This window comes from Stomoxys calcitrans, chromosome 2, assembly GCF_963082655.1.
Source record: "Stomoxys calcitrans chromosome 2, idStoCalc2.1, whole genome shotgun sequence".
Classification (NCBI taxonomy): Eukaryota; Metazoa; Arthropoda; class Insecta; order Diptera; family Muscidae; genus Stomoxys; species Stomoxys calcitrans.
In genome coordinates, this window is record NC_081553.1 from 16,937,078 (window position 1) to 16,962,538 (window position 25,461).

Consider the following 25,461-nt stretch of genomic DNA (forward strand, 5'->3'; position numbering starts at 1 on the left):
CATCGCGCTCATTCTGCTTCGGCCTTTAAGGGCAAAATACGCCTAAGTAGTGTTTTCACCTTTTTTTTATATTTAAATTTTTTACCTTTTTTTAAATTTACCCCTGATTCTGAAGGGAATGTTCATAGGCAATATTTTGCAATTTATATTCTAAGACAGTTTGTGACCTTACTGCCCTGGCCCATAAAGCTCCCACTCTACATAATCGCTTTAACCCTTTACCACCTCACTCGTTCCCTAATCGCCCGGATCACCATATTATGGTCAGACAATCGGCAAAATATCTCAGTGCCTGGGGCTTCAATGTATGCCTCTAAACCCACTCTGTTCAGTGAAATTTTTCTGTTCTAAGATGAACTTAAAGATAGCAATATCAGAGTAACGTAAACCCAAGACTGTGCCACTGGTAGCAATGCCTCGGACTCGACCTCTGAATTAGCTCAGGTATCCGATCGCAAACATTTTCCATTCAATCCCTGTTTCGTGGTATGACCTACTCCTATCCCGTATTCATTCTCGCATCGTGTTATGTCGTATGTTATGTTGTATGTCTAGGTGCCGAATATATAGAAACGCCTCCAGTCCCCTAGTAGGACTGGTCCTCATCGCCTCTCCGATGACCGGACAACATTTTCTCTGAACCTGTTGTAATGTCCTTTTGTTGCAGTTTTCCCTCATGTCCTCAATGTAAACCCTTATGGTCTGTTCCATCCGTGAAGCATGCACTTCCACATGACAATGCCCGAGTTCCGTCAATTAAAGAACGTCCCACTCACACCAGTGCCTCGTATTTGACTTCAAGTATCCGATCTGAAACCTTTTCCAATCCATCTAGGTTTCCTATAGTCTCCTCAATTATACCACAAAGGTATGATCTGCTCCTAACATCTATAAATTCTCCCATCGTCATAAGTCCCATAGCCGCAGTGGATGCCTCATACTTACTGTATGTCTGTTAGCCGGATATCTTGAAAAGTATCCAGTATCCTGGTAGGTTTGGTTCCCATCGCCATTCCCATGCCAGGACAACATTTTCTCTGCACCTGTTGTGTCCTTAGGTTGCACTTTTCTCAATCGTCATCCACCAAACCTTCTGGTGCCCAACAACTGTGAGCCTCCTATGCTACTGGACGTGACACGTTTAGACAAACTTTCTATCCAGGATCACTCCCAAGTACTCGTATTTGACCTTGTCGGGTGGCGACATTTTTCTATTGAGAAAACGTGGTCTACCCCAGTCGTATGCCATCTCCAAGACCGTTTCTGCTCTTCTGCATAGGTTATTCGGATTTCTTAAAAGTATTATAACATCGTCTGCGTAACAGAAGAAAAGTGCTCTCAGTCAGGATCCGTATCAGGATTTACTTAATAAGGTTGTGTAAAGCGATTAGCTGACATAACTTCAACTTATTCATCTTCTACATCCATTATTAGTTTACGTTTTCTCCTGACGTTTTAATCGGCACCTTTTTACATCCTTAATGGGGCCTTTCCACATTCTATTATTCAGCCATGGGTCTGTATAGACTTCAATGGTAGTCAACCAAAGCGAAGACGATAAAATGTGGCATACCCTGTGCTTACACAGGGTATGCCACAAGTGATGTGTAAATAGTGATCTATACAGTCCCTAAGGACCAGATTCAATTTTTGACTCAATCATTTTATATGGCACAGATTTGTGGCACCTTGGACCCTTTCTATGTTTAGTCGTTTTCTATATTAGAGTCCTAATTTACTGTGTCCCTATATCTCAATAGTACATATGATATTGCCAAGCAGTGTTACCAATCAAAAGTACATTCTCACAACCATTCGAAACACTCAATAAATATTTGAATTTAATTAGCTATAATGGGGATGTCGAATATTGTCAGTTCATTCATAAATGTTCCAATGAATTAATATTTATAAAAGAAACACCCCCCATTATTTATTGCCTATCCTCAGGCCAGCACTCTCTTACCACCTATGGACCGCATACCAACAAATTTACATACATACAAACACACGCACATGTTCGCACAGATATTCTGGCCAAGGCATTCCATCTGGATAAAGAAGAGTCGTTGTTTATGTCATAAAGCCAAGGCAAAAGCTATGGCAAACATATGTCACTCGAGAAAAAGAAAAGAGAGTGAGGGAGAGAGAAATGGTGAAACAACCACCAAAACAAACAGATAAATGTCAGTTCAAAAAGAAATTTAAAACAAAAATAATGAGAGAAACAAAAATGAATTTCTAAATGAAAACAATAACAATGGTTTTGTCGAATGAGAAAATATTTAGGAGAGAGCAATAGATAATTTATATACAGAGGATATTTTCGCAAAGTCGCTACTGCTTTTAAATGCGGCACCACTATGCCTACTCCACTATGCGCATGCCTAAGAGAACAAAGTGCTCATGTCGTGAATGGTTGTTGTTTTCATTAATGAAAAGGGCACGAAATTTGGCTAGTTACAGTGTTGCCAGTTTACAAATTTTTCAATAAGAGAAAGTGTCAGCAACATAAAGTATATAAGTACATATGTGTATAAAAAAGTTAATTATGGCTATGTAGGTACTTAACCTTTAACTGGCGAGTTGAACTTTTGACGTGGTGGTAAATTGTACACCCTTTTTTATGAATGAAAGTTTTTAAGAAAAAGTACTCTTTTTAAAACTTTACTATATTAGTCGATAAGATAACATTAGCTGTGTTTTATTTTAATACTATATGTTGCAATGCAATGAAGTATGTGTGAAATTGACATCTATCCAGGACAACAAAGTTCTGGATAAATTACCAGTGCAGGCTTATAAAGAACATCTGTCACCAGGATTGCCATGATAAGTGTTTCAAAAATAAGTGTAGCTAGCTGTGCTATCATGTTCGCCACCTAGTAAATCCAGATTTGGTCCTTCGAAAATGAGCGTACTTTCAACAGACAGACGGACAGGCTTGGCTGGACATAAAATGTCACGACCATCAAGAATATATATACTTTATGTGGTCTTAGATCAATATTTCGGAATGGCGAGTATACCCCCATCCTAAGGTGCAGAGTACAAAAAGTAGAATTAAAATTCTGTGATTGTGCAAAAGCATATGCACAAATACTTCAAATACATCTATTTCCGTTGTGACATGCGTCAGTTAGGGTCCAAATTGGCCCTTAACCCGATATATATGTAGCTCCCATATAAACTGATCTCCTGTTTTGACTTGTGAAGCTTTTAGAGGGTGCAATTTTTAACCGACTGGTTGAAATTTTACACGTCGACTTTAGTTATGACTTTTATTAGAAATATGTACCTCTTATGGTCCAAATCGGTCCTTAACCCGATATAGTTCCTGTATAAACCGATCTGCCGATTTGACTTCTTGAGCCTCTGGTGGCGCAATTATAATCGGTATAGCCATGACAATAAAGTGGGAAGATAAACAGAGATGTGGATCTCAAAATTGAAGACGTTAAATTGACTATTACGTCGTCATCAAATATTCAGATTTATTAAAGTTATATAAAAATAGTCGAAAACTTGAAAATCGATTTGAATCAATGCAATATCTGATATGGTTAATTCCTATATAAACGAACGGATCTTTCGAATTTACTGAGTATGGTCTGAATCAGTCTATAGCTTGATATCCAAATGCATTAAAGAACAGGGGCAAACTTCTCACATATCAATGAGTGAGAGTCCCCATTTTAATAACCGATTTCGAACGGCGTCAGCAATGCGACATCTCTTTGGGGAGAAATTTTTATACGGCTTCAGGCAAGGCATAGTACTTACTTCCCACATGTCGCCGGCATTAGGAGTGGATAACCACCGCAGAAAATTGTTTCCGATGTTTTTATGTATGTCGTGGCCCAAAACCCACCCTGGTGGGTCAACTATAAAATTTGGAAGAAACTGTCAAATATATCCCAAAATTGCATGCTTGTGGAAAGAAAAACTAAAGAAGACGGCAGGTGTTTTTTTTTTTAATAAAAGTAAAATTGCCCCTAGTCAACCAACTTCTTCACTACGACAGTTTCTGCGTGAATTGGACAGAGGCACGCATTTAGCCGTTGGGAACACATTCTTCATCCCACAAGTACAAATTATCTACAAATGTTATTAGATTTATTATATTATGGATCATAACGCAAGTAATGTTCATTTATTTCAATAAAATATTATTTCTTTTTATGGTGGGTCACAAAATATTTTTTAGAAATTTAGGATCCCACGCGGGAGGGTTTTGGACTTTGACGCAAAAAAATCGGAAAAAAATAAAAAATAAAAATTACGGGAAATCAACGCTATCATATAGATATTATTTTCTTGGAGAGAACACAAATTTAGCCACTGAATTCAAAGCAATTTTTGATATGATAAAAATTCGCTGAGTTATTGATGTTTGAAAATCAAAGATCCCATCCGGGTGGGTTTTGAACTTGCTATAGGGTCTAATTAAAAACCTAATTGAAAATTTCAATCATTGTTTTAATTAAACCAATTAAAAACTTAAGAGAAAATTTTAAAAAATGTCAATCATTTTTTTAATTGAACCGATTAAAAAGTTGATTGAATATTTCAGAAATTTAAGTTTTTTTTATTATAATTGAGTATGATTTTTTTTTAATAACATTTTCAAAACCGCTGATTAATATTTTCACATTCGTGATTGAAACAGTTTTAATAAAAAAAATTAATTGGGTAAATCAATTTCGTGGTTGAAACCGATTTTTATCTATGAAAAAGTTAAATTCGTCAGGGTCAAGTTTCATTCGCCAGAGGTTATACAAAAAAATTGAGATATATGAAGGCGTGCTCTATTATTTCTTCATTATTGTAGCAATGTGTTGTGCACTGAGGCGGCAGCCCTTGCCGCTGATAGACTCCATCGGATCAATCTGGCACGTAAAACCGGTTGCCATGGGATCGCTATAGATTTTTCGAAATTCTGGACATATAGATATTCTTCCATTTATATCGTAAAAAACGAAATGTAATAAGAGTGTTTAAGTAAAAACAATTAAAGGCTACATAGTAGATTCATATTATAAAATGAGGCGCATGAGCTCTATGACCAATTTGTAATTGCAAATGATTAAAACAATTAATTTTTTAATTAAAAACTATAACATTTTTAATCACATAGTTTATTGAAATTTCTTCAGATTCAGATTTTTTCAGATTCAAAAAAATAATTGATTTTATTTTTATTTTATTTTAATTAAATTTATTTTATTTTATTTTATTTTTTTTATTTTATTTTATTTTTTTTATTTTATTTTATTTTATTTTATTTTATTTTATTTTATTTTATTTTATTTTATTTTATTTTATTTTATTTTATTTTATTTTATTTTATTTTATTTTATTTTATTTTATTTTATTTTATTTTATTTTATTTTATTTTATTTTATTTTATTTTATTTTATTTTATTTTATTTTATTTTATTTTATTTTATTTTATTTTATTTTATTTTATTTTATTTTATTTTATTTTATTTTATTTTATTTTATTTTATTTTATTTTATTTTATTTTATTTTATTTTATTTTATTTTATTTTATTTTATTTTATTTTATTTTATTTTATTTTATTTTATTTTATTTTATTTTATTTTATTGTATTTTATTTTATTTTAGTTAATTTTATTTTATTTTGTTTTATTTTACTTTAATCTATAATATTTTATTCAATTTTCTCAACGGCAACTCTGTACAAACAACAACGACCCACCTTTATATCGTGTGTTAAACCACTTGTGCTCAGCACTGTGCGGCGATGAATTCTTTAAGCATGTGTGAGTTTGTGCCACTGCGTTGTGTTGTCTGTGCGCTCTTCTTGAATTCGCATAAGCGAAACCGAAAAAGAAAGGTGCACATGTATCTGGCAGATACATTTCAGCCAGTCATTCCTCACTCACTCAGTCAGTCAGTCAGTATGTTTAGTTTAGCCAAGCACAGCAAGTCGGAGTCGCGAGTCCAATAAGAAAACGCGCGGCGGCGACGGTGACGCCAGCGACAGACAAACGCCATACCCCACAAGAAAAAAACATCTGTGGACAATTTTAAATAAACAAATATAACAAACAGCAACAACTCAGTTGCTAGAGTGAGTGACAAAAACAATCACACACACAGACACTCGTTTGGGCATAACCATCTTCGAATTACACAAAAAATAAACGGAATTTAAAGAATAACATCTTCTCGGTTTCGGACTTGCTCTTGTTGTTCTGTGGTTATTTCTCTTCTCAACGACGACAGCGACGGTCAGTTTCGAGACCAAAAAGAAAACGAAGACGACGTTTCGACTACAAACAAAAAATCAACAAAATCGAAATTCACCCAAATAACGATTGAAAGTAAAAAAAAATCCCCAAACAAATTGTTATTCGCTGTCATTTTCACTTGGCCACTGCAAAACAGCCAGGCAGCCAACCAAATTGGACCGACCGACTGACTGACGATGGCCTACCCCACAAATCTTTTGAGATGTCCCATCCAATAACGAAATTAATAACAGAAAAAAATAAATAAATAAAATATGTGAAAGAAATCTCCAAGAATACACATGTCACAATGAATATTCTATGTAGATCTAACCAAAGAAAGAGGTTGTGAAAAAAGTAACATCAAAAATATATTTACATATGTATGTACGAGTATGTACACGGTATGTATGTAAATACTCGCCTGTGCATGGTGCATGTAAGCAAGTGTCGTTTGCGTCTTCTGGCTTCCAAGTGAGATGAGTGCTTTTGATGTGAGACGGAAAAAACGTCTTCTATAGAATGTATCCTTCTATAGATACCCAAAAAAGATATCGTTTGCATAAAGTCATTCGCCACACAATATGAAAGCGAAAAGTAAAAAATCTAATTATAAGAATTTCCAATTCCCTTTAAACAAGAAGAAAATCTGAGCTCCGTGTCACTCACCGTTTGGCCGGCGGTGAAAATGTGCGAATAAAAAGTGTATTTATGTGAAATTTAAACAAAAATAAACAAAACAAAACCAAAAAGAATAGAAAATATTGTGTATTTGTGTGAAGCGTAGCCGACTCGCCTACCTACCAACCGACAGACCGACCCTGCCGACGGGCCTTCAACTCGGTTGCCTCTCTCGCTCGCTCTCACTCTTCGGGTTGCGTGCCACCGGAAATCAGGTGTATAACCCGGAAGTTCCGCTACAAAGCCTAAAAGAAGATTACACAAAATTCATTGAATGTGAAATTTTCTTAAAGCAAATCCCCTCCCAATTCAAAAGGAGCGCAGCACTCACCTGCATCACTAGGCAGACGAAGCAGAGGGAGAAGAAGGTGCGTTTTGTTTCATATTTTTCATGTTTATACCTGTGTCTTGAAAAGAAAATATTTTCATCGAGTATGTATGTACGTACATATGTATGCGTGTGAGTTTCCTTATGTATTTAGTGTGAGCCACAAATGTCGGCATTTTATCTGCAGTTTTATGTTTCCTTGAGAAGAATTAAGGATATGAAATGATGAAAAATGTTTGTTGTTGTTTTTTTATATTTTTTGAAGATCGTCTACAATAGATAAAATATTTTTAAAGCACACAAAAATATTATTTAGTTACATTTATACGAGAAATTGTTGTGAAACATTGCCTGAATTATTGCAAGTTGTTGAAAAATATGTTCTTAAGACATATTGGACCACCTTCGAAAATGTTGTATGTACATATCTGGCCTACAACATCTCTTATTAAAAATTACTTTCTGCAACTGACTCTGCATTGTAAAGAATGACTTTGTAAACATCGATTTTATTTTTTTTTTCATCGATTAAACAGTCAAATATGCATCATAATATCAAAACAATTATTGAAATCGAATAATTTATCTTTGCCATTTACTTTTTATTCCCTTCGCCATAGGATGGGGGTATACTAATTTTTTCATTCTGTTTGTAACTACTCGAAATATTCGTCTGAGACCCCATAAAGTATATATATTTTTGATCGTCGTGACATTTTATGTCGATCTAGCCATGTCCGTCTGCCCGTCCGTCCGTTAGCGTGCTTTCGACAGACGTCTGTCTAACTTTCGAAGCAGTAAATCTAGCCGCTCGAAATTTTGCACAAATACTTCTTACTAGTGTAGGTCAGTTGGGATTGTGAATGGGCCATATCGTTCCATGTTTTGATATAGCTGTCATGTAAACCGATCTTGGGTCTTGACTTCTTGAGCCTCTAGAGGGCGCAATTGTTATTCGATTAGATTGAAATTTTGCACGACATGTTTCGCCATGACTTCCAACAACTGTGCTAAGTTAGGTTCAAATCGGTCAATAACCTGATTTAGCTACCATATAAACCGATTCTTGAGCTTCTAGAGGGCGCAATTCCTATCCGATTTGGCTGAAATTTTGCATGACATATTTTATTATGACTTTCAACATCTGTGCCAAATAAGGTTCAAATCGCCATGTTAACCGATCTGCGATCTTGACTTCTTGAGCCTCCAGAGGGCGTAATTATTATCCGATTTGGCTGAAACTTTGTACAACGGCTTCTCCCTTAAACATTTATATGGCAGCTATATCAGGTTATGATCTGATTTGGAAGCAATACCAAAACACGTCGTGTAAAATTTCAGTCAAATCGGATAGAAATTGCGCCCTCTAGACGTTCAAGAAGTCGAGAACCCAGATAGGTTTATATGACAGCTACCGGTTATGGACCGATTTCAACCATACTCAGCACAGTTGTTGGAAATCATAATAAAATACAGCATGGAAAATTTCAGCGAAATCGGATAAGAATTTTGACCTCTAGTGGCTCAAGAATTCAAGATCCAAGATCGTCAAGATGTCAGCTATATCAAATCATGGACAAATATAGCCCAAGAATATACAGGGTGGCTGATGAAAGCCGCTACCAAAAAAAAATGTAATAACTTTTTTTCTATTTAATAATAATAATTTAATAATTAATTTAATTAATTAATTAATTAATTTAATTAATAATAATTTAATAATTAATTTAATAATTTAATTTAACATGAATAAAAGAAAAATGTATTCCATACACCGAAAAAAAAAATGTAGCAATATTCATCATTGTAGCAATATTCATCAGCCACCCTGTATATAAATGGGGACTTAGACGAATATTTTGAGGAGTTACAAACGGAATAACGAAATTAGTATACCCCCAATCCTATGGTGGAGGGTATAAAAATTGTTCAGCGGTGGTTATAACTTCCTAATGCTGGCGACATGTTTGAGGAACTATGCCATTTAAAAAAATAGTATGGCAGCCATGTTAAAACGTCTCCCCAAATCGATGTCGCACTGAGGCCCGCCGTTCGGACTCGGCTACAAAAAGGAGGCCTCTGATCATTGGCCTTAAACTTGAATCGGACAGCACTCAATGATATGTGAGAAGTTTTTCCTTATTCCTAAATGGAATTTTCATGGACAAATTTGCATTTGCAGATGTTGAGCGAGGCTCCGCTTCAAATGGCTCATTCGTAAGGTCCAATGTTGCACCATTGCCTAAGGACAGGTTAGGATTAAGTGGCAGTCAGCCATTAGACTCACTTAGACATTTTTCTTTATTATTATTATTATGATAACACAGGAACAGGAGAAGGAAGATGGCTTCTAGATCCTGCCGTTGTACCATCCAGATAGCTTTATCGAATGTCCACATCCGCCAAATCATGTAATTTCTCCAAGAAATGAGAACGTAAAGTGGAACTCCTTCTGACTGCCAGTGTGGGACATTTCGCTAGAGGCATACCCACAGATTCTAGTTCCCTGGAACGTGTGGGTAGTTCCTAGTCTTGCAAGCTCATCTGCTCTACAATTCCCTGGGTTATCTCTGTGGCCCGGCACCCAAAATAGGTGAATTTTGAACTGTTCAACCATCTCGTTGAAAGACATGCTACAGTCGAGGGCAGTTTTTGAATTTAGAAATACGTTCTCCAGGGATTTAATGACTGCCTGGCTGTCTTAGAAGATATTTATGCCAATCGTCGTTATGCCATTCTACCACTTCTTTTACTTAACTGCAATGATCTCCGCTTTATACTGTGGTCGGATATGACCGGTCCAAGTTTTTCAGAGTGCACTCCAGAGCCTAGAAACTCCAGTTCCTTCATGATTGACGTCGGTCTTAAATTATTAAAGGCACCTTCAATGTAAAGAAATGCTACCATTGTATATTCCTTGACAGAGAAATAAGGGTTATTTCAGTGAACTGGCCCTTTTATATGCATTAGGTTACCAAGACCTGCGATCTTCAGGGATCTTTGCCCTGGGATATGTTCCTATTTACCTCTCTAGAGTCTACAGCATAAAGGATGACAGACTAACAGGGTGAAAATTTTTCCACACACACGATGAGGTGGTAGGGTTTCCGTGTTTTTGGAGTGAAAATGACCTTTGTGTCCCTCCATTCCACAGGTATATACGACATGCTGATACAAGTAGAGTATATTAACCTAAAGCTACAATTATACGATGAGGCATATAATAGGAACTGCCACTTTCTGTATTCATAAGACTTGTCTTATACGTCAAATACGAATAGAGTGTACTCTAATTATATGTTGTATGGCATGTATTGTACTTTTTTTTTATAGGCATGTGTCTACATAAATGTTCGATGAAATAGGAGCTCGATTTTATCGAAAGAGTTGCTTATTTATCTCAAAATCCATTTGTCACATTAAATTTTTAGTACGTATCACACGATGTGCGCGACTTTCAGAGTTGCTATTTTTGAAATTACATATGGCAGGAGAGATACATCATCAGGGCCTGGCGACTTAAGAGTCGAAACTTTTCATCGTCCAAAGAATTTTCGACTCAGATACAATAACCTCCAAAGAATGCATATCTTCTGGCGTTATGTTACTCAGTGGGAGAAAATCGAAAAAAATATGACATTTGAGAGCGAATGGAGATAACTGTCTGAAATTGTTTTAGCTAAGGTGTTAGCGAACTGTGTTATAAACACAGTTTTATTTTGAGTCTGCTAATGTTTTAGTCCGGCTCGACACTTGTGGACGAGTGCGAGGTACTGCTGCCAGCGGCACAGTCTTGGATTGACGGAATCCTGGTATTGCCATCTGGAAGATCATGCTACACAGATGGATCAAAGCTAGAGAACAGAGTGGGCATGGAGTCTACATTGAGAACCCAGTGACTGAGATCTGTTTTAGACTGCCTGGCCAAAATACGGCACTGCAGGCGGAGATCTGGGCGATCACGGAATGCGGTGTGGTGTTAACGAGTGGACGTCGAATGTCAACTAATTTACGGACAGTAAACTGGCCATCAGGGCAATAAAAACCAAGACGGTAAGGTCACGAACAGTCTTGGTGTGTAAGATTGAGATTAACGCCTTTTATGAGGATGGCAGGATCTGCATCGTTTGGTTGCCAAGCTATAGTGGAGTAAAAGCATACCAAACAAGTAACATTTAAGACAATAACTCTGATTTTTATCTGATTGAGACCCCAAATTGAAAGATCGGTCTATATGGCAGCTATATCCAAACATATTCCGATCTGAACCATATTTAGGTCAGATGTCGGTAGGCTTAAAATAACTCAGTGTTATTAATTTCAGCGGAATCGGGTAATAAATGTAGCTTTTATGGGCTTCAGACCCTTAATCGGCAGATCGGTCTATATGACAGCTATATACAAGTATATTCCGATCTAAACCATATTTAAGTCAGATATCGGGAGGCTTAAAATAACTCACTATTTCAAATATAAGCGAAATCGGGTAATAGATACAGCTTTTATGGGCTTCAGACCCTTTATCGGCAGATCGGGCTATATAACAGCTATATCTAAATATAGTCCGATCTACACCATATTTAGGTCGGACGTTGGAAAGCCTAAAACTACTCACTGTTTCAAATTTCAGCGAAATCGGTTAAAAAAAAAGGTTTTACGGGCTTTAGACCCTTTATTGGGAGATTGGTCTATATGGCATCTATATCCAAATATAGTCCGATCTAAACCATATTTGGGTCAGATGTCGGGATGCCTAAAAATACTTACTGTTTCAAATTTCAGCGAAATCGGATAAAAAGTAAAGCATTTATGGGCATTAGACCTTTTATCGGCAAATCGGTCTATATGACAGCTATACCCAAATATGGTCCGATTTGACCCGTTAAAGAACTTAACCAGTGTGCATCAAAAAGACGTACCTGAGCAAAATCGTTAAATCGTCTTAGAATTTTACGACGATACTTTGTAGGGTCGGAAATTGATATTTCGATATGTTGCAAACGGAATGACTAAATGAATATACCCCCTTATCCTATGGTGGTGGGTATAAAAATGTTCAACTTTGACGGCTAAAATCGAGCATCATTCTGTTTTGTGAAGTAGTGGTTTAAGGCGCCAAAGTTAAAAATTGTTTTACTACACTCAACACTCAATTTACATATGACTTTTTACCCTTGGAGTTATCGTAATGTCTCCATTTACCGACAGTCGATAACATTCATCAGCTGTTTTCTTTAAATCAAATAATGTTATGAGACTTCTCCGCAAACTGTATTTCGAAATTATTCAATTCAAGCAATGTCGCCTATCGAATAATTAATTATAGTGACAGATGATATTTACCCAAATTCCAAATTTTGCCCGGGAAAATTCCACTAAGGAAGTCCGATTATAGTTTAAGCTCAATGAAAAGGGACGTCCGACTCCGAACGGCGTGCCGCAGTGCGACTCCTCTTTAGAGAGAAGTTTCTATTGGGTTGCCCAAAAAGTAATTGCGGATTTTTTAAAAGAAAGTAAATGCATTTTTAATAAAACTTAGAATGAGCTTTAATCAAATATACTTTTTTTACACTTTTAATAACTGATAACTGATAGAAGAAAGAATGCAATTACAGAGTCACAAGCTGTGAAAAAATTTGTCAACGCCGACTATATGAAAAATCCGCAATTACTTTTTGGGCAACTCATACATGGCATAGTACCTCATAAATGTTGCCACCATTAGGAGGGGAAAACAACCGCTGATTTTTTCTGATAGTCTCGTCAGAATTCGAGCCCAGGCGTTCAGCGTCATAGGCGGACATGCTAACCTCTGCGCTACTGTGCCCTCCGATAACATTTACCATCCAAATGGTATTTAGCCTCCATGTGCGTCCTTCGTGAACGAGTAAAGCTAGCCGCTTGTAATTTTGTACAAGTATTTTTTATTCCATAGGTCGGTTGAGAATATAAATGGGCCAAATCGGTGCATATTTAGATATAGCTCCCATGTAAGCCTATTTCTCGATTTTATTTTTCTAGGTTACAATTCTATATCCGATTCGGCGGAAATTTTATTTTATTACGATTGGTGTATTATTTCTTACTATATTAAAACAGCATCCTCGTCTTCGGATGAAGAACTTTCTAGCAATGCATCTTATATGCCGTTAGATAAATAAAACGGCCTCACTATTTCCATTTTTTGATGTATATATTTTTAATATTTTGCCGCTTTTTTCCAAACAACATATTTTGTCTTCTTCTTCTTCTGTTCAAACAAAATTTGCTTGAATGATAGCCGACATTATCCACCATGAACTTGGCACGGTGTAAGAAATGGAAGATTTTTCCACTCTATGTAGGCAACACCATAACAAACGAACACTACACCTGGTGATGGGGTTACATTGTTTTGGACAACAAACACAAAATTTCTATTTCAGTGCAACATGTCGAAAAAATTCTACACTTTTTTGCACAATCGAAAAACCATTAATTTCATTTATTTTGGTTAACCTTTTCTTTCATTAATAAAACTTTTACTTTCTTGCTGCACAGCAACAACCAACTCCCTATTAAAGCTCAGAAAACTTTTACTCCGCATTGTAGGTGCGAAACATATGTTCGTAAGACAAACAACAACAACAACACCAATGATAATAACAATAACTTACGAGCTCTAATCAAATTTAATTAAATTCAATTAAATAAGAAAACATTGTAATTGAATTTATTTCGCTGACTTACCCATAAACAAAAAGAAGAGGAAGGAAAATAAACCAAACCGCCAATCGAAAATAACTGTTTTTTTTTATTTTTATCAAAGAAGAAGAGTTTAGAGTTGTCTTTGGAAAATCAAAAGCCATCACATCAAAGCAAGGCTAAAAATATCAACAACATAAAAATAAACCAAATAAATGAGTGAGGGTAGTTATGAAGTGTGTGTGTGTGTGTGTGTGTGTTTGGGCTGGTGTGTAGGTTTGAAATAGTACCACCATAAATGACACAAAGGGCAATAAAGGCAGCAACGGTGTTGACGACGACGACGACGAAAAACGACGGCATGCCGTTGTCGTCACACTCGAGCACAACACATCAGATGTGAAAAATCGATTTGAGTGTCCTTTTTTTCGGCTGTTGCTATTTTTGTTGCTTTTTGTTTAATGTCTAAACATAGTCGTTTAGTGCAAAACGAAAGAAAAACACACAACATTTTAACAATCCAAGGAAAAGGCAAATGTTGAAACCTTCCACTTACGCATTGGCGTTACTTCTTTGTCTTACACCTTTCACTGCCCTCTTGCTGGTTATTGCTGCTTTTTGTGCTACCAAATCGCGCAACAGCAATATTAACAACTCCTGGTAGACCACTTCAACCATCAGAGCCAATATCAAAGCAACACCTTTTGCCCAGACACTTCCTTCATATCCAGTTACATGCCAACTTGTGTGTAGGGGGGGAGGCACCAACCATCCAACAACGTATGTCAACACTCATAATATAAATGTAACATTTTCATTGGCATTTTTCCTTGGGCCGAACATTATCGTAAAAGCTTAGAGACAGACGTGTTTCAAATTTCTGTTGGACTGGTAAACATAATACCCATACAACAGCAATCAGCAATCAGGTAATTATTTCCACATTATAAGTAAATTAGAAGCAAATACTAAAAGAGGGCATCCGTATTCTTAAAAGTCTGTCCAAAAACCTTTATGATAGGGCTTAAGCAAATGTAATAATGCGAAATTATAAGTCTGTCATACAACAAAATTGAGTTTTTATACCCACCACCGAAGGATGGGGGTATATTCATTTTGTCGTTCCGTTTGCAACACATCGAAATATCCATTTCCGACCATATAAAGTATATATATTATTGCTCAGCGTAAAAATCTAAGACGATCTAGACATGTCCGCCCCTCTGTCTGTTGAAATCACGCTATAGTCTTTAAAAATTGATATATTGCACAACAACGGCTTCTCTCATGAGCTTCAACATGCGTGTCAAATATGGTCCGAATCGGTCTATAGCCTGAAACAGCTCCCATATAAACCGATCTCTCTATTTTACTTCTTGAAACCCTAAAGGACAAAATTCTTACTCGAATTGGCTAACATTTTACACGATGATTTCTATTATGGTCTCCAACAATTATTCATTATTCTCAATTCAATTATGGTCCGAATCGGACTATAACTCGATAAAGCTCCAATATTAAACCAATTATTTTCTTTTATCCTTTGTTTATTTAAAAGGAGATATCGGGAAAAGAACTCGACAATGCGATCTATGGTGAATGGTATATAAGATTCGGCCCGGCCGAACTTAGCACGCTTTTACTTGTGTTTTTTTTTAATTGTTGACCTTCGTACAAGCAGTGATCGTTTATGAAAGTAAAAGTCGATTTTCCACTAACCGATTATTCGACTTTTAACCAATTAAAATTATGTAATTTTGTAACTATGCTGGTACTGGTACCATATTCGTTATTCACAGGTGAAACACATGCTTTTCACGGTTACTTTTAGAAAAACTACAAAAATCTCAATGATAACATAATATTTACTTTTATGCAATTTTTTTATCAGTAATGAGGCAATGTCTTCTCATTGAAATTTTTCTTCAAAATCTATTATCTAAAAAAAGTAATCGGCGAAAAATATCGCGAAAAGAGAATATAGTACCAGCCTTATTCCGAAACAGTGCAGAGTACCCTGCTTAGAGAAGTACCGATTATTTGAATACAAAGTCAACTTTTTGAATTTTTATGCCCTCCACCATAGGATGGGGGGTATACTAATTTCGTCATTCTGTTTGTAATTACTCGAAATATTCGTCTGAGACCCTATAAAGTATGTATATTCTTGATCGTCGCGACATTTTATGTCAATCTAGCCATGTCCGTCCGTCCGTCTGTCGAAAGCACGCTAACTTCCGTAGGAGTGAAGCTAGCTTGAAATTTTGCACAAATACTTCTTATTAGTGTAGGTTGGTTGGTATTGTAAATGGGCCATATCGGTCAAGTCAAGTCCAAGTTAAGGGGGGGTCACCCCGTCTCCAAAATGGTCATATTAGCCGAACCTGGCAATATGGGACTCTAATGAATGGTAGTTAAGAAAAGGTCAGAGCTGGCAAACTATCGATAATCGCAACATTCGATATTTTCGGCCTAACGCAACTCACTGTCCCAAATTTCAGCATAAAACGGAAAATAAACGTGGCTTTTTATGGGCTTAAGACCCTAAATCGGAAGATCGTTCTATATGGGGGCTATATCAAGATGTAGTCCGATATAGTCTATCTTCGATCCTAACCTGCTTATGGATAAAAAAAATCTCTGCAAAGTTTCAGCTCGATATTTCTATTTGTGAAGACTGTAGCGAGATTTCAACAGACAAACGGACGGATATGGCTAGATTGTCTTAGATTTTTACGGTAATCAAGAAGATATATACTTTATAGGGACGGAAATGGATATTTCGATGTGTTGCAAACGGAATAACAAAATGAATACACCTCCATCCATCGGTGGTGGGTAAAAAAATCCGGAGACCGATTTATATAGAAACGATATCAATGCACAGACCAAATAAAACCAAAGTTAATAAAGTCACTGGAAAGTCATGAGAGAAGTCATTGTACAAAATCTTTGCCTAATCGGAGAAAAATTGCGCTCTCTATAGGTTCCATATATCTTAAAGATATATTCAGTGTCGAATTGCTTATTTTTGTTTAGTTTTGCAAAAAATTTTGCTCTTGCGATAGTATCCATCGGAAAAATATCAATCGATATTCAGTCAAAAAATTAAATATCGATAGTGCCATCGATATTTTGCCAGCTCTATTACAAATATGACATTAAAATTTGTGTCTAAGTTCTAGGTGGCGCTTTAACTTCTAAAATTCAATAAGGTTAATTGATCCATCATGTCAATATGGGACTCAAATGAGTTGTGAGTAGAAAACGAATCAGATATCCACTTTTGGGTCCAAGTCTTTGGGGGTCCCCAACTTAATCTAATATTAAGATTAGAATGGCACTATGCTATCCATTTCCATACCTTGTCATAAGCCCTTCTTGTAATCCATAATGATTTTTATGCCAATATTCAGTCTATATTACCAACGACTCTTTTAAAATGAGGCCTCCCTCACATGCGGCTACATCCTTCTTTAGTACCACCTTCATATAAGGCAATTCAGAGCAAAAATTTACATCAAAGTTGTTGTGGTTGTTCTTGTTTTTTTTTTATTTCTTCTTCACAATTTATCAAAGAACATGATTATCACTGCCGATGTGATGATGTCTGCATGTTCATAACATCATTTTCATAATGAAGGCATTTGATGTTATCTTTGAGGTGGAAGCATTTTTAACCAAACACATTGCTTTGTAATTTGCCACAGACACTAAAATTGCATATCGCGATTGTTTCCGCATGGCGTGTGATTGTTAGGTTTTCATGTCAAATTGACCTCATTTAGGAAGAGCATGGCTAAAGTTCACAAAGTGGCTGTAGGTAGAAAAAAGGACTTTCAATTAATAAATAAAAATGATTGTGTATAACAAAATAATCTAATTTAAAAACAAGTAAAAAGGGGTTAAGTTCGGCCGGGCCGAACTCTGGATACCCACCACCTCGGTTATATATACCTTTAGTCAAAATCCGGTCAAAAATGCATACTTTATGCCCATAGCACCTATATCGAAATATGTTCCGATTTGAATCAAATACTAATAAGTACAAGCCATTGTTCAATTGTGTATAGCAAAATATTGGTCTTTTAAGTAGCTATATCTAAAAATAAAGCGATCTGAACCATTTACGACACGGCAGTCAAAAAGCCTAACATAAGTCAATGTGTCAAATTGCAGTGAAATCGGATTATAAATGTGCCTTTTATGAGGCCAAGACTTTAAATCGAGATGTCGGTCTATATGGCAGCTATATGCAAATCTGGATCGATCTAGACCAAATTGCAGAAATATGTCGAGGGGCTTAACTTAACTCACGGTCCCAAATTTCGGCGACATCGGACTATAAATGCGCCTTTCATGGGCCCAAAACCTTAAATCGAGAGAACGGTCTATATGGTAGCTATATTCAAATCTGAACCGATCTGGGCCATATTGCAGAAGTATTGGGTTGCCCAAAAAGTAATTGCGGATTTTTCATATAGTCGGCGTTGACAAATTTTTTCACAGCATGTGACTCTGTAATTGCATTCCTTCTTCTGTCAGTTATCAGCTGTTACTTTTAGCTTGCTTTAGAAAAAAAGTGTAAAAAAAGTATATTTGATTAAAGTTCATTCTAAGTTTTATTAAAAATGCATTTACTTTCTTTTAAAAAATCCGCAATTACTTTTTGGGCAACCCAATTTTTCGAGGGTTCTAACTTAACTCACTGTCCCAAATTTCAGGAAAATCGGATAATAAAATTGGCTTTTATGGGCCTAAGACCCTAAATCGGCGGATCGGTCTATATCGGGGGTATATCAAGATATAGTCCGATATAGCCCATCTTCAAATTTAACCTGCTTATGGACAAAAAAAAAGAATCTGTGCAAAGTTTCGGCTCAATATCTCAATTTTTTAAGACTGTAACGTGATTCCAACCGACAGACGGACGGACATGGTTAGATATACTTTATATATATACTTTATAGGGTCGGAAATGGATATTTCGATGTGTTGCAAACGGAATGTCAAAATTAATACACCCCCATCTTTTGGTGGTGGATATAACAATAAAAAGCGTGATAAGTCGAGTAGAATCAAATTTAGTTGAGGGATACATGTGTATGTACTTCACCTAGCAAATTTAAGCTAAATCTTGCAAAAAGGTTGAGCTTCTAGGGGTCGTAGAAGACTAATCGGGAGATCGGTTTATATGGCAGCTATAACAGGTTATATAACGATTTGAACCGTATTTGGCACGGTTGATGGAAGAAAAAACAATATGCGCAAAATTTTAGCATTGCATGTAGAATAACAGCAATTGCGGCCTCCTGGTACTGGGGTTCACGATGTCAAATCGGGAGATCGGTTTATATGGGAGATTATCAGGTTATAGACCTTAATTTGTAAGTAACTGAATCGTACTTAATGCGATTGCTAAAAGATGAAACAGCACACATGCAACATTTGCGGCTCTTATGGGCTCAAGAAGTAAAATCGGCAGAACGGTTTACATAGGAGCTATATCAAATTATACACCGATTTGAACAATACTTACCAGGAATGTTAGAAGTCATAACAAAAGAGTTATTGCAAAATTTCAGGGAAATTCGACAAAAATGTAGGCTTCTTATGAGCTTATATGGGAACTATAACCAAATCTGAACCAATATGGCCCATTTGCAATCATTTATGAGCCACATACATAAGAAGCATGTGTGCAATCGATAGCTATCATGATGTTGACAGATAGTTAGACTTAGAATGTCAAGACTATCAAGAATATATCTATATATTTTATGGGGTCGCAGATCAATGTATCGAGGTAATACACTGGGAATGGCTAGATAAGTATACTCCTATCCTATGGCGGGTGGTAAAAACATTTATGTACCAGCATTCCGGTGATCCGCTTTGCCAGCCCCGTTTGTGATACCCACTTTTTAGTGTATCACGCCCAAAAATCTCGGTAGTCACTCAGTTTATAAGATTATGAAGTTTTATAATAGCTGCGCATAAAATTTTAGAAATTTGTGCCCTTCTGTAAAGAAAGTACCAAATAGTACCGAGGATAACAATGCATCGGAAAAATCAACTAGTCGCCCAATATATATTGTCAGGGTCAGTACCCCCCAAAATTTATAGCCATTTTTAGAGGTGGTTATCCCCTTACTAATGCTGGCTACATCTGTGATGTATCCTGCGATGATAAAACTTCTCTACCAAATGGTGTTGCTAGGGGGCACGCCGTTCGGCCTCGGCGTACGTTTTCTTCTACTTGTCGTATTTTTGTCTAGACTGCGATAATATTTGTCAAACTGGTTAATTTTAGCAGTCCCCGTTCGCTGTTAACGAAGATAAACTATTTCGTACTATTTTGCATTTTTTAGTACCAAAATGTACGAATTTTTACGGATCATTTAATCACCCATCATATATTTCCTTCTTGTACCTACATGCCAAATTTCAGACCTCCAGCTGCATGTGTAAACCAAGTACCAAATGGCCGTAAATAGATTATTTAGTAAACCATGATGTTTTCCCTAGTTGTACCTGCACGCCAAAGTTCTTAGCTCCATGTGAACAGAAAGTATCAAATGGTACCGATTTTGGTACCAAAATGTACGAATTTCTAATAGATCATTTAGTCACCAACCATATATTTCTTAGTTGTAGCTACAAGGCAAATTTTAGACCTTTAGCTCCATCTGAAGAGAGAGTACCAAATGGTACCAAATTTTAAAAGAACATTTAGTAACCCTTCATATATTTCTTAGTTGTACCTTCATGCCAAATTTCAGAACTGAAGCTCCATCTGAACAGAAAGAACAAAATTGTACCAATTTTGATACCAAAATTTACGAAATTTGAATAGATCATTTAGTCATCCATCATTTATTTTTAAGTTGTACCTACATGCCAAATTTCGGACCTCTGGCTCCAACTATAAAGAAAGTACTAAATAGTACCAATTTTGGTACAAAAATGTTCGAATTGTGAAAAAATCATTTAGTCGCCCATTATATATTTCTTAGTTTTACCTACATGCCAAATTTCGGAACTCAAGCTGCATCTGCACAGTAAGTACCAAATGGTAACAAAATTGGTACCAAAATTTACGAATTGTAAAAAGATCATAGTTAATTGTGAAAATATCATTTAGTCGCCCATCACATATTCCTAGTTGTACCTGCATGACAAATTTCAGACCTCTAGCTCCATCTGCATAAAAAGTACCAAATGGTACCAGTATTTGTACTATAATATACGAATTGTAAAAAAAATAAAAATCACCCATCATATTTTTCCTAGTCGCATCTGTATGCCAAATTTCAGACCTCAAGCTCCATCTGTAAAAAAGTAACAAACGGTACCAATTTTGGTACCAAAATATATGAATTTTAAATTGATCATTTAATCGCCCATCATATATATTTCCTAGTTGTTGTTGTTGTAGCAGCGTGTTGTACACCGAGGCGGCAGCCCTTGCACATGAAGGATTCCATCGAGTCAATCCGCTACGTAAAACCGGCTATCATAGGATTTCCTAGTTGTACCTACAGGCCAAATTTCAGACCTCTAGCTCCTTTTGTAAAGAAAGTACCAAATGGCACCAGTTGTAGTACTAAACGTACGTTTTTCCCCGTTACCATTACTATTTTTCAATTTTTTCTTTTCACCCGCATCCTTTAGCACCAGATGTTTTTTAAGTGAAATTTCAAAATTCTACCTCTATCCATCGGTTCTATACAAAGTTTTACCATTTCGTACCTTTTTGGTACTTTTTTAGTACCTAAATGTAAAAATTTCCAATATCTCTCATAGTCACCCAATTGAGGTCGCCGTAGTGTACCTAAGTTCCATAATTCAGAGCTCTAGTTCAATTTACAAAGAAAGTACCAATTGCTGTACGAAACGTACTATTCCCCACTTCCGGTACGATTATTCAAAAATTTTTTTACCAAACTTTATTTTTTCGAGACGCTATTTAAATTGTGCACCAAACCATATTCTAGTCTTTTCCGTTCGCGCAGAGCTAATATGCACCATTTCGTACTTTTTGGTAATTTTAGTACGAATATCACCAAAAGCAGCCTTGACCCATGCCTATCTGCGGTGATATATATATATATATATATATATATATATATATATGTGTGTAATGGAAGATTTGATCATACGCGAAACTTTTGGCACACAAAATTTTAAACCATAAGATTTGATATACTTACCCATGTTACGTATCTGTATGTTTATATATCTAAATAAATAAATAAATAGTTGTAATCTCAAGCTCTTATCATGAACGTTTGCACAAACTCTACAGCATCAAACATTCCTTTTTTCTTTGATATTGATATTTGCCTTTGTGGATTTACGCAAATAAGTGTGCAGATAGTATTTAAATATTTGCGCATTCAAACTATAAACATTTATCATTTATTTAGTTTTTTTGATAAAGGTAAAATATTTTCTTCTTAAATAGCATGTCATAAAATACAACAAATATTCAAATAAATTTTGGTTAACCTTCTTAAGAAAATTTGAAAAAAAAAATATATTTTTTTTTTAAATTTATACAAAAGAACTTAGTCGAAGGGCCCATGTGTACTTAAAGTATAAAATTAGTGTCAGGTAGAAAAGTATAGTTTTTGAGGCCGTGATTGACTAATCGGGAATCGATTTAAATGGGAGCTATATCAGATTATAAATCGATTTGGACCGCACTTACTACGAATGTTGAAAGTCATAACAGTACACTCCGAGCAAAATTTCGGCCAAATCGAACAGCAATTATGACTTTAAGGGACTTAAAGACTGACTTAAGATCTCAAATCAGGGGATCCTTGTATATTGGAGCTAAATCAGGTATAGACCAATGCTTCTTCTAGGTTCCTGCGAGGTCAAGTCGAAGACCATTTTACATAGGACCCATATATATTATATAGGACCTATAACGTTGGAGATAGCAAATAGCCCGTATCGATTTAGATATACGGCCCATTTGCTATCCCCAACGACGCACAGTGGGATAGAACCGGAAAAACTAGTAAAAATTTACCGCATGAGAACGGGTAGAGATATCACTTTGAAATTTGAAATGGTAAGCCAGATCTTACACATCAATGCGAGGTGTCCGATTCAATTTTAAGCTCAATGATAAGGAACCTCCATTTTATAGCCGAGTCCGAACGACGCACAGTGGAAAAGAATCGAAAAAATTTTAAAAAAATATGCGATTTGAGAACGAATAGAGATAACTCTTTCAAATTTGACATGGTTAGAGCTGAGGTGTTATCGAGATCATATTAAGGTGTTACAAATGAAATTAAGAAATTTTGGGGGAAAATGCACTTTATAGGGTGCATCCCCTAGTTCTGAGTCCAGAAACGAGATTCTGAAGTCCGTTTCTGGGACATAGGCCCCTCCAAAACCAAAATACTCCACCAGGAAAAGCATTGTCTTTGGCGCTACCCAGGGATTGCCTCGTGGATGTGGCAATCAATTTGAATGCCCTCAAGAGTATATTTAATGTGGCCCACTTAACACCCACGATCATCCAGCCATAAATATTCAATAAAAATTTAAATTATAAAAGGCGCTGTTGTCTACTCCTGCCTTGGGTTAAAGGGGGTCCAAAATTTTCATGAACCCGTAGGTCCTTCCCTGGTTCAATTTTTTTACCCTACACCACCACTGTGGTACAGGGTATTTTAACTTTGTGCATTTGTTTGCAACGCTTAGAAGGAGAACAGCTAGATCCATTGATAAGTATACCGATCGGCTTAAAATCACTTCCTGATTCGTTTAGCTATTTCCGTCTGTCTGTCCATGTATTCTTGTGATCAAGTTATAGATCGCATTTATTGTCCGATAGTCATTAAATTTTGCACAAGTCTCTTTTTTGGCCCAAGGACGAACGCTATTGATCTTGAACAAAATCGGTTCAGATTTAGATATAGCTCGAATATATATCTTTCATCCGATATGGCCTTTTAAGGCTGTAGAAGCCACAAGTTTGGTCCGATTTTTACAAAATTTGGCATGGGGTGTTTTATTCAATGTCCTCAGATGTGCGTCCTCGGTTCAGATTTAGGTAAAGCTACCATGAATATCTTTTATCCGATATGGAATTTTTAGGCTGTAGCAGCCACAATTTGGTCCGATCTTCACCAAATTGGCACGGGGTGATTTATTTGACGTCATATGTGTCCAAAATTTCATAAAAATCGGTTCAGATTTAGATTTACCTCCCATATTTATATTTCATCCGATTTAGGCTTTAAAGGCTGTAGTAGGCACAATTTTGCCCCGATTCCTACAAAATTTAGCGTGAGTTGTTTTATTTTAAGTCTCAATGCGAGTGCAAACTTTCATATAAATCGGTCTAGATTAAGACATAGCTCCCATATATATCTTTTGTCCGATATGGTCTTTTAAGGCTGTAGAAGCCATTATTTTTCAGTCCGACCTCTTACGTCTTAATATGTGTGCAAAATTTCATAAAATTCAGTTTAGATTTAGGTCCCCGATATATCTTTCATCCGAAATAGATTTTAGCCTGTAAAAACCACAAATTTCGATTTTGCATAAAACGTTTTATTTGACGTTCCAATACGCGCGCAAAATTGCATTAAAATTGGTCCTGATTGGACCTTTTAAGCAGTAAAAGCCATAATTTTGGTCACATCTCTACAATATAGGGCGTGAAATGTTCTATTGATGTCCCAGTATGTGTCATCAAAATTGGCACAGGTTTCGACATAACTCCCATTTAATCTTTTATCCGATATGGCCTTTTAAGGATATGGAAAATCCTACAAGGTTCTTTTTGATATTTCAATAGGTATCCAAATTAAAGTCTGACTATATTTCGAGATAAGTTCTATATATAAAAAGTACTACGTACACCAGGTGGTGTAGGGTGTTATATAGTCGACTCCGCCCGACTTTTGCCTTACCTTACTGGTTATGTTTTGTTTTTACATATTCGTAATCTACTCGCTACTACTTTTCAGTAAATACCCATATTGCCTAGGTTGGGCATCACCACCGTTCTTTAGTGGAGGCTACAGCGCCCATACAATCCGCATTCAGCACATATCTTGGAGGTCATAGGAGAAGTCATTGTGCAAAATTTCAGCCAATTCTAATAAGAATTGCACATACTTGGCTCGTATGTTGGAGGTCCTAGGAGAAATCAATGTGCATAATTTCCGGCCTAAATCGGTCTAAAACCTGATTTAGCGACCATACAAACCGATCTCCTGACTATACTTCTTGAGTCTCTAGAGTCGTGGCGACTACATTTATTTCTGGAACTAAGGCTCCGAGATGACATAGAGAGCTTAGGCTCTCAAAGAAGGGATGAATATCAGGTTCCTTTCCACACCACTAAGGACCAATAAAGTAAAGAGGGACAATATTTACGTATGGCAATGCCGAAAAAAAGCAGAGATATCAATGAGTTCAATTCAGACTTAGGTTAGGTTAGGATGAAAGAAGGGTGCAGATATTAATCCGCCCC

The 25,461-nt window shown here is 36.1% G+C and overlaps 1 protein-coding gene across 5 annotated transcripts in view; it reads left to right on the top strand.

Moving 5' to 3' along the window:
* Window positions 1–5,901: 5,901 nt before the first annotated feature.
* LOC106081856 (alpha-1,6-mannosyl-glycoprotein 2-beta-N-acetylglucosaminyltransferase) overlaps window positions 5,902–25,461 on the top strand; it is a 93,409-nt gene continuing 73,849 nt past the window's right edge. For 3 of the 5 annotated variants that reach the window (XM_059362103.1, XM_013244088.2, XM_013244089.2), the window contains exon 1: window positions 5,903–7,308. The gene's annotated coding sequence lies outside the window, so the exon portion shown is untranslated. Of the gene's footprint in view, window positions 7,309–25,461 lie in introns of all 5 variants that reach the window. The other 2 variants (XM_059362104.1, XM_013244090.2) reach the window with 2 other exon arrangements.